Here is a 14,436-nt window from a genome sequence, read left to right as displayed (position 1 = left end):
GGAGCCCATCCGGCGTCCGCACCTTGACCACGTAGGACACTGGCCCCGTCTGCTGCAGTACTGTTGCGTTGAGCCATGTGGGGCCGCTCGTGAAATTACGCACGAACACTTCATCGTTCACTTCGAACACACTGTTAGCAGCACTGCGCCGTGAGGTCTGTTCAAACTGACGTGCCCTAATAGTACGATCCAGAGCCGGCTTCAGTGCATCCAACCATGTCCGTGGCTGACGACCCAGAAAAAGAAAAGATGGGGTTTCTTGAGTCGTGGCATGCGGAGTGTTGTGATATATCATTAAGAATTTTGACAAGGTTCCCTCCATACTTTCAGTTGCAGGGCCTTTTCGAAGCGCGTTATTTAGGGTTTGCACAAATTTCTCTGCTATTCCATTGCTGCTGGTGTGATATGCAGAAGTGAAAACCTGCCGAACTGCAGGTTCTTTAAGGAACTCTTTAAATTCACACGATGTAAACTGCGCACCGTTATGACTAACCAGAGCGTCTGGTGCCCCATACCGAGGGAATAGGTCGCGCAGTTTTGTTATCGTTGGTTCTGCGGGGATAGACGTCATGACGAAGACCTCAGGCCATTTAGAATGCCCGTCTACAATGACTAGTAGCATACGACCGCGATGGGGGCCCGCAAAGTCGACCTGTACCCGTGACCACGGTTGCGTCACCCATGACCACGGGTGCAAAGGTTGCTTTTTGGCATGTGGCGCTGCTGTTGGCATGCCGCACAGTGTCTCACTTAGCTCTCCAAGTCTCTCTCCAAGGAGGGCCACCATTCCTAGCTTCGAGCGAGTGCTTTGCTCCGCACGATTCCTGGGTGTCCCTGGAGTAGCTCCTCCAGGACCAGCTATTGAAGCTTCGGGGGCACGACGACTCTCATTCCATGCATCAGGCACCGCTCGTGGACTGTGAGTTTCGTGCGTCTGTCAAAGAAGGGTTTCAACACTATATCATCAAGATGCGATAGCCATCCCTTCTTGGTGAAGTCTACGACTAAGCTGAGGACGGGATCACGCTCTGTTTGACGCGCGATGTCCTTACTGGTGACTGGTAGAGATGCCAACCGCAGCGTATAAAACGTCTCGTCGTGACTCTCGTCTACATCTGTGGGCTGTAATGGACGTCGTGAAAAACAGTCCGCGTCCGCGTTGTCTGCTGACGTCCTGTATACAAGTTTATACTTGTAGGCTGAAAGCGTTACCGCCCACCTCTGCAGTCTTGCGGCGGCGATTGCCGGGATGCCACTTTTTGGCCCAAGGATCGTTTGCAAGGGTTGATAATCAGTAATTAACGTGAACTCCCGATCATAAATGTAGAAGTGGAATTTCTTGACGCCAAAGATTAGGGCGAGCACCTCTTTTTCAACCTGGCTAAAGTTTTCCTCGGCCTTTAATACCGTTCGGGAAGCGTAGGCAAATGGCCTTACCATGTCATCTTTCATGACGTGCGACAGCACAGCGCCGACACCGTACGCAGACGCATCGCAGGATAGCTGCAGCGAGCGCGCCGGGTCGTAGAGTGCCAGCACCTCCGTCGACGACAAGACTGCCTTGATGGCTTGGAAGGCATCTTGACATTTCTGATCCCAGCACCAGTGAGCACCCTTCTTTAGCAACCTGTAGAAAGGCTTGGGAAGCGTTGCTAGCCGCGGCGTAAATTTTCCATAGTAGTTTATCAGTGCAAGCAGCAAACACAACTGTGCGATGTTAGTAGGTGCTGGGGCATGCAACAGCGCTTGAAGCTTTTCCTCGCTTGGCTTGACGCCGTTCTCGCTGATAATGTGCCCCAGATACTGCACGCTTTCTTTGAAAAACAGATTTTTCACGCTTGACGCGGACACATTTCTTGTCAAGTCTACGAAACACGGATTCAAGATTTCTTAGGTGTTCTTCAGCGTTTGTTCCCGTGACGAGAATATCGTCAAGGTAGCATATGACACACGGTAATCCGTTAAATATGTTGTCCATATTGCGCTGGAACAACGCGGGCGCAGACTCTACTCCGGAAGGGGGTCTGTTCACCGCAAATAGCCCTTTGTGCGTGTTTAATGTGAGAAGTTTTTTTTGAGTCCTCCGACATCTCTACCTACTGGTATGCCCTGCTAAGATCTAGCTTGGAAAAATATTTGCCTCTGGTGAGCGCAGCTAGTATTTCCTCAAGCTTGGGCAGAGTTTACTGCTCCGTGTCTAGGACAAGGTTGCAGTAAAATATTATCTATTTGGAATAAAAGTATAACAAACTATTTTTTTTTATTTTACTCAGAAATGAGCGACAACATCTTGGTTTGTGAAACAATGACATTATTTAACTGGAAAAAGTTTCTTTTCTGGCAGAAGAAACAGTTACGTATGTGCGAAAAATTATATTGGAGAAAAATTGATATTTTGTCAGGAGCAACTTTCTATTATATATAATAATCTCAAGTATGGTATTTTGTGTCGAAGTCTCACAATGGATACACGGAAACAGATTGTCTACCACAATAAGAGCAAGCCTGAGTTCGTTTGCTTTTCGAGGTTTAAATCGAAAGACGCTCATTATAATAACTTTTGCGGTTAAGTTCAAAGGCCTAGGTCGATAAACCTTTAAAAGCAGATGGGCAGGTTTATCCTGCTAATTTCGTTTGTAATTTAAAGTTTTGATTGCAAGAATCAAGATGATGCTTGTGGAAAGTGAAAATTTCGTTGTCATGGTTAACGTGTCTTACGGCTCAAAGACGACAAGAATTGCTTTAATTTATTTATATGTAAATTCGTTTATTGAGGGCATTGAATTCATGTTTTGTTGATGTTAAATTGTAGATAATTTGTTTAACGCCCTTTCATAGCAACGGATTTTAAGCTGGTCGCATATTGGTTAAAAATGGTGTAGCGGTATTGTTTTATTTATTTTATTGCACATGCTGTTTGAAATTTTGCCGTATAGATGCGTATTCTCGAGCTTATATTCCCCGACGTTTAAGCGTAGTTTTCATTTGAGCCCTTTGCTTATATAAGTTTGATCTTTTTCTGGGTCGGGTATTTGCAACGTTTAAATGTATTTTCTTGTATAGGGTGTTGCCTTAAAGACTACAAATTTGACGCGCCTTCAAAAATTCGAATTCCAGTAATAAATACCTAAAACTGTGCATGCGTACCTAGTTTCGCCAGAAGATGTATTTCTTTTATCTAGAGCTGAAGTATGAGGCACTGAAATAGTAAAACTAAAGCAACATTGGAAGGCCTCAGCTTTCTATGGAGTAAACGAGCCAATTCGTCATCTGCACACTGGTTTATGAGCACGCTCCCGAATGTCTTGCTGAAGGCAAAAACGCTAGAATTTAATAGCAAAGGCTGATGCTAAACAATATAATCGCTATAAATATTAGATCTAACTAAATAACAATGGGCACCAGGGAAAAAGCTCAAAAACCAGCGTGAAGACAATAAACTCCTATATAGGGTGGCACGTTGTTTTCAGTTGGATCACCAACTAGGCCAAGACAAAATTCTTTGAAGCCTCTACACGCCTCAAAAAGTCGCTAGCAAGAGAAGAAAAAGGAGGATGACGGACAGGAGCTCAAGAGAGGCGCGCGGAATTATTAGAATGGTCCCACTGAGAGCCACTAAGTGAACTACACTTAGAGCATTGGCATTCTGTTCCTCGATAATATTGTGCGCGCCGCCATCTTGGTGCTCAGTACAGAGCAGAACCAACGGCCAATCGTTATGATTCAAAGCTGAGACTTCCTCAGCACTAGATTCGGTGTTACGAAGCCCATGGAATATTGATTTCCTCCGTCGAGAACTGTCGGAACATTTGCGGAGGACGGGAATGTTGTTTTTGTGACTTTAAATAAAGCTTCATATTGTCACGAATGATAAGGTGGCGAAACAAAGAATGACTGAGGAAACTAAAATGTTTAATGGGGAGAACGTGTGCCAAAAAACAAAAAGGAAACAAAGGATAAAACTAAAGCGTCGCATACGTCGAAGTCGGCGTAACAGCGAGGTAGAACGCTGGGGCGCGACTGACTCCGGCTCGCAAGGCGGAGTCCCTTATGTACATGCGTGGGCTTCTGGAACTTTCGGCGTAGAACGTTCGGCGCGTAGAACATTACGAACTCTACCAGACGATAATGTTCCCAACTTATGACAAAGTCAGGCTGGAATCATAAATAAACGAAGATTCCACTAAATGGAATCGAAGCTAAACTTACGCGCACTCAAGGGCTGCCAATGTCACTCTGTGACGCGCGTGGCATTACTCCCTCCTTTAAAAAGAGCATCGTCTCGATGCAGCCTGCCGGGAACTGAATAAAATAAAAAAAAAATAATGAAAAATACAAAGGCGTGCAAAGCACCGTACTATCGACCGTAGTACAAACAGGAAGTTCACAGTCCTGTCGATGGTAACACGATTTGAAGAGCACGACGTGGACGATTTCGGGTCGGGGGGGGGGGGGGGGGGGGGGCAGCGTGATGAAGTCTGTGTTCTGTCGGGCAGCACCTCGTAGTTGAAAACCCTGAATCGACGAAGCACTTTGTAAAGTCGGAAGTAGCGCTTCACGAGTTTCTCGCTTAGGCCGCGTCGTCGTATTGGGGTCCAGACCTAAGCGGTGTCTCCGCGCTTGAAGGGAACGTCGATACGACGAAAGTTGTACCGGGTAGCGTCAGCACGTTGTTGATCTTGAATCCGAACTCGGGCGAGCTGGCGGACTTCTTCTGCTCGTTGTGCAACCACCTGGGCGTCGTCACTTCCGTCGCGATCTGACTCGTGATGTAGCATGGCGTAAAGCATGGTGGTCACCTGGCGACCATGCAGCAGCTGGATTGGTGTAACACCAGTGGTCTCTTGAACCGCTTTGTTGTAGGCGAACGTGACATACGGCAGAACCTTGCCAATCATTTTGTGTTCCACGTCGATGTACATCGACACCATGTCGGCGATGGTCTTGTTCAGACGTTCCGTCAGCCCATTATCTCAAGAGGGTACGCTGTGGTTCCCCGGTGGTTGTTGTTGCTGAGACGGAGGATCTCTTGCATCCGCTGTGCCATGAACGATGCGCCGCGATATGTAATCAGAACTTCGGGAGCGCCGTGACGGAGGGCGATGATCTCGATAAAAAACTTGGCGACTTCCACAGCTGTCCTTGAAGGAAGTTATTTTTTCTCGGCGTATCATGTTAGATAATCCGTCGCTACGATTATCCAAGGTTTCCAAGGGTCGACCGTAGAAAAGGACCAAGTAGATGCATTCAGGTCTACTGGAACGGTGTGATTTGCGGAGGAATTGGTTGCAGGAGACCTGCCGGTTTCGTCGGCGGTTTCTTGCGTCGCTGGTACTCGGGGCTGGTCAGGTTTAGAGGTGGGCGGTTTTGGGAAGCCAAGGTGTCCCTGTCGTCGGGTCGTCGTGACATGCTTGAAAGATCTCCTCTCGAAGGTTGGTCGGGAATACCAGCAGCCACAGCGAGTTGTTGTCCCCGAAATTCTTTTCGTAGAGTACACCTTGTCGAATTGTGAAGGTCGGCAGAGCTCGTGAGAAAACACGTGGATAGGTACTTCCGCGCTTTTCAGGTACTCTATTAGTGCGCGCAGGTCAGAATCGGCATGCTGAAGCGCTGCAATGTCGGTGACATTTACTGCGCCGAGAAAACAGTCTTCGTCATCGCCGTCGGTGCAGGCGGGTACGGCGTCGACGGGGGCCCTTGTCAGACAGTTGGCGTTACTGTGCTTCCGGCCGGACTTGTAGACCACGGTCATGTTAAACTCTTGTAGGCCGAGACTCCATCGAGCGAGGCGTGCTCAAAAGTGCTTGATGTTCGCAATCCAACAGAGTAAGTAGTGGTCCGTGACTATGCGGAAGAGGCTCCCGTGCAAGTACGGTCGAAACGTTGTGATTGCCCAGATGACCGCAATACATTATTTTTCATTCGTGGAGAAAATTCTCCCCGCCTTACACAGTGTCCGACTTGCATAGGCGATGACTCGCACGGTGCCTCCTTGCACTTGAACCAGTACCGCGCCAAGTCCTGCGATACTTCTGTCCGTCTGAATCTCGGTTTCAGCATCCTGATCAAAGTGTCCATGTACAGAAGGAGTTTGGAGTCTTCGCTTCAGCTCGTGGAATACCTGCTGCTGCTCCTCGCCCCATTCGAACTTTTCGGTGTCCTTCGTGAGGTTTGTGAGCGGTGCGGAAATTCTTGCAAAATTCCGAACGAAGCGTCGATAGTAGGCACAAACACCAAGGAATCTTTGCACGGCCTTTTTTCTGTCGGCGCTCAAAAGGACGCAACGGCGCGAGTCTTCTCGGTGTCTGGGCGGACGCCTTCGTTACTAACCATGTGGCCTACGAATTTCAGTCAGTTTGCTATAGGCGATCCGACACTTTGACGGCTTGAGGATGAGTCCGGCGGTTTGTATGGCTTGGAGAACAAATCGAAGTCGTCACAAGTGCTTGTCGAAAATGCTTGAAAACACTACGACGTCGTCAAGTTAGACGAGGCAGCTCTGCTCCTTCAGTCCTTACATTACGGTGTCCACGACACGCTAGAAAGTTGCTGGTGCCGTTCATAGTCCGAAGGGCATCCCTTTGAACTCGAAGAGACCATCCGGCTTGACGAAGGCTGTCTTCTCTCGGTCGCGTTCGTCGACTTCGATCTGCCAGTAGACGGTCTTCAAGTCCATTGATGAAAAGTATTGAGAGTTTCGCAGCCGGTCCAGTGTGTCGTCGATGCGGGGGAGTGGATAGACGTCTTTCTTCGTCACCGCGTTCAGCTGCCGGTAGTCTACGCAGAACCTAAGCGTTCCGTTCTTCTTCTTAACCAGTACGACTGGAGAGGTCCACGGACCGCTTGAAGGCTAGATTATGTCGTCATTCAACATTTTTTGCACTTGCTCCTAGATTACCTCACTTTTTTTTTACAGAAGCACTGTAGGGCCAGCGATGCACAGGGAGAGCGTCGCCCTCGGTACCGAAGTGGTGCTCCGCCAAGGCGGTTCGACACACCTTTGACGACGTTGCGAAGCAGTCGCTGTATTCGGCGAAGAAGTTAATCAGCTGCAGTCGTTTGGGGCGTGGAAGCTTGGAGTTAACGTCGAGCTGCTCTGGCGGCGTAACTGTCTTGTTTAGGTGGCGAGGATACTAGAGTAATCGCGGTGATTTCGGCGAAGTCTTGGAGTTCTTTGACATGGCCCAGAGTGACACCTTTCGTGAGGTTTTGGGCTTCTTGTCTGAAGTTCGTCACAAGGACCACAGTGCGTCCATTCTGCAGTTCAGTTAGCCCCCTTGCGACGCCTATTCTTGTTCCCATAAGCAACCGAACGTTGCCTTCTAGAACAACTTCGCAGCAGGTAGCTGCATCTTTTACGACGGGTACAAGAACAGTTGACCGCGGCGGCTGGTTCACGTGTTCGTTAAACAACTCGGACGGCAACTGACGTTGCGTGGAGTTCCTCCAGAGGTGGGAGAGGTTTACGCAGTACCGATCTGTTCCCACCAAGGTCGACGACGGTGCCATATTCACACTTGAAGTTCATGCCGAGTATGACGTCTTTGGCACAGTCTCATGGAACGACGAATTTCACAGGGGACCTCTCACCATGGATATCGACGCGAGCAGCGCATCTCCCGACGGATGCGATAAGAGGCCTTCCGGTGATTCGTATTTGAGGTCCACCCCAGGGCGTTGTCACTTTTCTCAGGTGGCGAGAGGCCCTCGCACACAAGTCTGAGTAGTCTGCTACGGTGTCCACAAGTGCCGATGCGTCGTGGCAGTCGATGACAACGTTTAGGTTGCTGGGAACCACTGGAGGAGCGTGATTGCGTTGAGTGGCGTCGGAAGAGTGTGAGTGCTCTGGCGTTCTTGGAGGCACTTTACTTCGGTCGTCTTCGGCAACGCCACCTCCAGGTGCTGCCTCATTCACTTTTCCCTGCGACGCAGGGGAGGCAGGCTGTCTCGGCGAAGTCGGGGCGCTGAAGACTCTGAACGTCTGGGTGATGGTGAGCGAGATGCACGGCGGAGAGGCGATGCTCGGGATTGTGAATGTTGAAGGTACTTCTCGATGTCATGAGGGCGTTCGCCGTACCTCGAGCGTGGGTCTTCCTGACGTCGGGGATACTGCGGCTCTTGAGGCTCTCGTCGGGAGACCGCCATGTACGGGCGCAAGGCTGGTGGCGTTCGTCAGACCATTGCTGAGTAGCTAAGATCGGGCTCCTCCGGTTCTGTTTCGGTGACAGAAGTCTCCGGGCGGAAGTCTTTGTGAACCTCCTCTCGCATGTCTTCGGCGAGAGAGAGAGAGAGAGAAGGCGGGCGATCAGCAGCGGGTAGCATCTTGCAAAGCTCTTCCCGGACGATGTCGCGGACCATTTCCCGAAATCCGTCGACAGCGGCGGTGCTAATGTCCAGTCGGGATGATGCGACGGTTGGAGGAGCAGGCGCGCCGGCGAGTCGATGGTAATTGCTTGCTCTGTTCGATAGCGCGCGCTCGATATTGGTGGCTTTAGTTACAAAGCTGTCGACGGTTGTCGGGGGATTACGGAGAAGGCCACCGAAAATCTCAGCCTTCACGCCAAGCATGAAGACGCGAAGTTTCTTCTCCTTGGTGGCCTCCGGATCGGCTCGGGCACATAGGCGCATGAAATTTTCAACAATGCTGCTCACGCTGTCGTTGGCACCCTGCACCCTTGTTTGGAGAAGGCCCTCCGCTCGCAGACGACGGTGGTGGCTGAGAAACGTCCGCTTCGATTAGGTGGCGCGGACTCTTATGTACAGAAGGCCGCTTCGTTGTTTTCAAACCAGTCTCTCGCAGTTCCTTCAAGCGAGAAGTAGATGTTGTGGAGGCACTGCTCAGTCGTTCATCCGTTGCGGCGTACTACACGTTCATTGTGTTGCAGCCAATCCTTGATGTCCTCGTGGATCTCCCCGTAAAAAGGTGTCCGAGTCCGGGGTGCGACGGACAGGTATACGACGGCGGCGGCGGCCGGGGCATGCGACAGCTGGTTGTCGATGGTAGGCCTCTTTGACTGCTTGGTGTTGAGTGGCAAGGATCGAAGTTCGGGGGGTAGGCCTTGGTTTGTTGCGACTTGATCGGGTTTTGGTCTGGTCTTCGCTGTGTTCTCGGGGCTTGGGTTTGCACTTGCACTGCTGGCCCTAGGAGGGGTGCGCTGTAGGGACATGCATTACCCGGCACCTCCACAAAAATGTCACGAATGATGGGGTACACGAAACAAAGAATGACTGAGGAAACTAAAATAATTAGTCAGGCGAACTTGTGCCCAAAACAAAAAGGAAACCAAGGATGACAAGAGCGTTGCGTACGTCGAAGTCGGCGTAACAGCAGGAAAGAACGCTGGGGCGAGACTGGCTCCGGTTCGCCATCTGGAGCTCTTTATGTACACGCGTGGGCTTCTGGGACATTCGGCGTTGAACGTTCGGCGCGTAGAGCATTAGGAACTCGATCAGACGATAATGCTCCCGAATTTACGAGAAAGCCAAGTTGAAATAATAAATAAAAGAACATTCCACTGACTGGAATCGAACCCAGAAGTCCTGCGCGACAGACAAGCGCTCTAACCATTGGGCCACGCACGCTTTTTTTTTTTCTTTATTGCTTCGGCCACGCACGCACTCACTCTGCGAGGCGCGTGGCAATAAAGCTAGCAACCATAATTTTAATCCCCGAAACGGGTAAGCGTCGTTACCCTGAAGCGTAGCTTATTTTGGGGCACTAGGCCCACCGATACGACATCGGCACAAAGGCTTTATAATTTTTCACAAAGGCTTTATAATTCCAGTCAGTATTAGGTCCACTTTTGTTTTTACTGTATATAAATGATATTGCAGATGATATGCCGCCAGCTGTCCAGGTAAAGCTATTTGCGGATGACTGCATGTTGTTTTCAAAAGTGCGTACAGTCGAAGACCAAGACTTGCTTAATGCCTCTCTAGAAAAACTTTACTTGTGGTGTGAAAGGTGGGGTATGGTAATTAACTTTGATAAAACAGTATTCTGCAGCATTACAAACAAACGAAACATTTTAGAATATTCCTATAACATAGGTGGCGTGCAACTGCGAAAGGTGGACGAATTTAAATATTTAGGTGTTATTTTTAGTTCTACCATGCGATGGAACAGTCATGTAGATTACGTTTGTTCAAAGGCCTACAAAAAGTTATTATTTCTCAGAAGACAACTTAGGCATGCTAATAGGGATGTTCGACAACTTGCGTACATGTGTTATGTTCGCCCATTGTTAGAATACGCATGCACTGTATGGGACCCGTATAGAAAATGCCACGAATCACAAATTGAAAGAATACAAAATCTGGCTCTTCGATTTATCTTCTCCAGATATAAACGTACAGAATCTGTTTCTTCAATGAGACAAGAGGCGCAGCTTGACTCGCTGGCAAAGCGACGGAAAATATCAAGGTTAAAAGAACTCTTTTCCATAACGACTGGAATGACAAAGCTAGATCCGCAGCTTTACTTGCGGCCTTCAACGTCTCGTTCCCAAAGGACTAGCAACGTCAGGGCGATTGCTCCGTTTCAATACAAAAATGATGTATTTAAGTATTCTTTCTTTTGTAGGACAATAGTAGAGTGGAACGCTCTGCCAAACGAAGTCGTCAGCTGCTCTAATCTCAAGTCATTTGAATTATCATTGCGCGAATTTTTAACTGAATAATGTATGTGTGCGGAATACATCTTCAGATGTGCAGGGTGTGACGCACCACTGCATGTGCATAAGTGCTCACTTGAGTGTGAATGCATTTTGCTTGGCTTGTACAACTTATTTTTCTTTCCTGTGTTGACCGTAAGGTTCACAGTATTGTAAATAAATAAATAAAAATAAAATAAATTTCCGGCTAGCTTACATTCGCGCAAGCTTCGTATCCTGTTTTGACCTGCTTGGTCCTAGAGTAAATGTATGTGGTCACGTTCCCCGACTTTGTTGACTCGTATACAGCGCTCCCACGAGGTCAGCCAGGGAAATAACAAAGGCAATAAAAATGTATGGTCGCGGTTTTTGCCTTCTTTTATATTTTACCACCTAGAACTTGAGCTCTGACAAAATAGACATAAAATTAGTTCGAAAATACGTTCGCATGCCCAATTTCAGTTACTTTTGATTGGAATACGAATTTCGGAAGGCTTGATTTTATGATATTCCTTAAGATCGCACCTTGTTATTTATTTTAATAAAAGATTAACTTATTAATAATAATAATAATAAGCAATCGTACTACTACTACTACTACTGCTACTGCTACTACTACTACTGCTACTACTCCACTGTTAGCGAAAATGTAATATTCACCCTGTTTACACGCCATTTTCACTCCTTAGCATATTCTTACACTCTCTGCTAGTGATAAATCGTCAAAAATTACTTGGGGTAGTAAAAATTGGTGTTTCGGTTTCGGTTTACACGACTAGGCGTGTAAGCAACACTGAAATCACCCCAGGCCAACACCCCAACGCTACCCCAAAACGTCGAGCGCCGTGTTGCTTTTGCCACGAAGCGGTACGGCGGTCTTAGGAGTCGAAGGTGAGCGTTTGATTTTTTTATCAAGTTTGTATACAACGTAGCACGTCTCAAATTTGTATTACGTACTGTTCAAGACCGTTACATTTGCTTTGAGCAAGCCGGCTCAGGTCTCTATCGTGTATCACGCAATATCGTTAGGCCCGATTCACACAGCCGGCGTTCAGCCACCCCGACGATTGGAAACGACTTGACTGCTTGCCGGTTCTTTTGCGCAAGCTTTCGCTCGGGCGCTGAGAACCGTACAAACTGTGGTGCGCAAAGCTAGCACAATTAGGCACGGCTATCGTCCCGGTGGAAGCTGCAGAGAGCGGAAACCGAAGACACCGTCGCATAAGAGTGACGAAGCCGCTATCCTGCGCTGATCGTTGTCCCGCCGCTCTCACCGGCACTATCGACACTTCGCTTCTGGGTGTCTCGTATTCCGACGTTGTAGAGAAACTTAAGCGCGAGGAGTCTCTATATTGTTTTCTCCGCCGCCTGCCTAAATAATCGGCTCCAACGTTTTCCCTGTCCTTTATGTACTAAACTTGCTGTTCAATGACGCCTCATACCGCATATTGCAACCGGTACTGCTTCGTTCGCACTGGCAGATCAGTAGAGGTTTTTGGTTCATATCCGAGGAGATTGGCCCTTCTCGGCAAGTCCGAGAAGATGCTGTGGAACCTCTCTGCTACTCCCTCGGCGTCGGTCCTCTGCTGAGGGCTAAGGCCCGTCCCAAACACAACGTCTTTCGAGCTCTCGCTTGCTTTCATTAGTAAAGAGAAATCCCGTTCGCGTTCCTTTTCTTCATAAGTTACTATGTTGCAGGCATTGGTCGCCCCCTTCGTCTGTCGCTCTTCGTACTTCGTCAGCAGGTTGCCATAAACAAATTTGTCAAGTGCCCCAGATCCACCTCCTTGATAACAAACTCGCAAGGATGTCTCTTCTTCTTGAAAGTCATTTCCTTGCCCTCGTTCAGGAAACTGCTCCGGAGGCCCTCGTCCTTACGTTGTTCTGCCCCAAGAGCTTCGGGAGTAACGGTTTCATTTTGGATTTCGGGGACCTTTAGTGGCTTAGATCCAGCCGTCTGGCTGTTCTTCTTTTGAAGCCTGGTTTCCACGGCGGCACTCGTAGTAGACTCGACTTCATCTTTCCTGTCGGCTTCGGTGGTGATCCCGTCGTCAGCTGCGTCTAAATCACACTCGGGATCGGGCTCTCCTGCTGCCAGAGCCCCGGGAATGTTGCCCAGAATTATGTCGTATAATAGACCCTCCATGCAGAGTGCTGTTACCTCGCCGCTGAAGAAGGGAGTGCGCACCGACAGCCTGGCTTCGGGGAGTACCCGGACCGTGCCATCCACCAGGTAAACCGCTTTAGACGTTCCCGTGAGGTCCTCATCTGCGATAAGGCTCCTCCAAACGACAACGGTGTTGCCCCCGGTGTTGCGGAGGATCGTGACGACCCGTTTTCGCACTTTTCCATTTCGTACAGGTACTCCATCCATTAAGGGCTTCGTTTCGGCCGCAATGATCGAACTTACGATCGGGAGTCACTCCCCATTCTTCAATTTCTTGTACCCGTTCTGAATGAGCTCGTCGGTCATCTGGGCTTTCTCAGCAGCCACGCAGCAGAACGCTTGAGATCGCCCCCTGGGTCCTTCTTGGGATCCTTCCTGGCAGCAATTTGCGGTATGGCCCGCCCGACCACACCGCCTGCCGGAGGGAGTCTTCGGTAATATAGAAAAAATAAAAAAAACTCGTGCAAGAAATCGCAACACAAGCTGAAGACTACGCTTGACTTCTCGCGACTCAGAACTGCAACATTACTCCTTGAACAGAAACCTAAGCATGCCATGCGTCTGGTAGATTTTGAGTTTTAAATGGACAACCAAATTTTAAATTTTTAAAAAGCGCGAAAAAAACAAGGACAAAAAAGACACAAAGACGACGGAACGGGCGCTTACTCACAAGTGATTTAATTAGAAAAAACATCGTCACTTCTAAACAGAAATTCGTTTGCCACACCCGCCATACAACCAATCACCACTCTCAGAGGCAGCTATTTAGAAAAGTTACTTCTTTTTGGAGCTGAAAAAAAAAGAAGGCATGTTAACGCAATTGTTATCTTTCCTGTTAATTTAAAACGCCTCTATAATCTATCTCGGTTTCATTATCTTTTTTTAAAACCTTGTTGCAGCCAAAAGAGGCTTGCAGTCAGCGCATCTCCTGCAGTGGTTAGTAAAATGTACCCCAGCGTTGTTGCACAGAAATGATATGTTCCCGTGCCCTATCGATAAAAGAGCGGCCAGTTTGCCCGGTGTAGACTTTCCCACAGCTTAACGCTACCTCGTATACGACATTGGTGACACATTCAGTGTACTGTGCTACATGCTTCTTAGAGCAGAGCGCTTTTTTGCCGTACAAGGATCGGACATAATTGTTACACAGCAGAAAAATAATATTTTGGTTGCAAAATGTCAACTTTGATAGGGAGCTAGTAAACAAATCAACGAGAGTCTGGGATGAACTTCCATAAAAGCAAACTGGACGGCTGAAAAAAGTGGCAGAATTCTGGGGGCAGCTCGTTACATATATTTTCTAGGGTGGCGCCGACCATGTCGGGCTTATTTACCCTCAGAAAGTTTTTTGAAAGTAGACTGCTGTAGAGATATGTGTCCTGTAAAACAGCCTTTTACATTCAAATTTGTTGTGACCTCCACACTCATCTTGGTGTCAGCTTCAAAGAACCATTTTGCATTCTCTAAAGGAAATTAGCAAACTGGCAACCGTACCTCCAATTTCAAAGTTAGTGTATCAAATGTGGATGCATGTCAGTTCAAAATACAACTGAGAAACTTTACTCATTCGGTCCAAAGTGTCTTGTGCAACAAAAAAGTAAAAGGTACCTAAAGATA

Source organism: Ixodes scapularis, unplaced genomic scaffold (genome assembly GCF_016920785.2).
Source record: "Ixodes scapularis isolate PalLabHiFi unplaced genomic scaffold, ASM1692078v2 PGA_scaffold4__175_contigs__length_147842914, whole genome shotgun sequence".
Taxonomy (NCBI): Eukaryota; Metazoa; Arthropoda; class Arachnida; order Ixodida; family Ixodidae; genus Ixodes; species Ixodes scapularis.
This window is presented reverse-complemented; position numbering follows the sequence as displayed.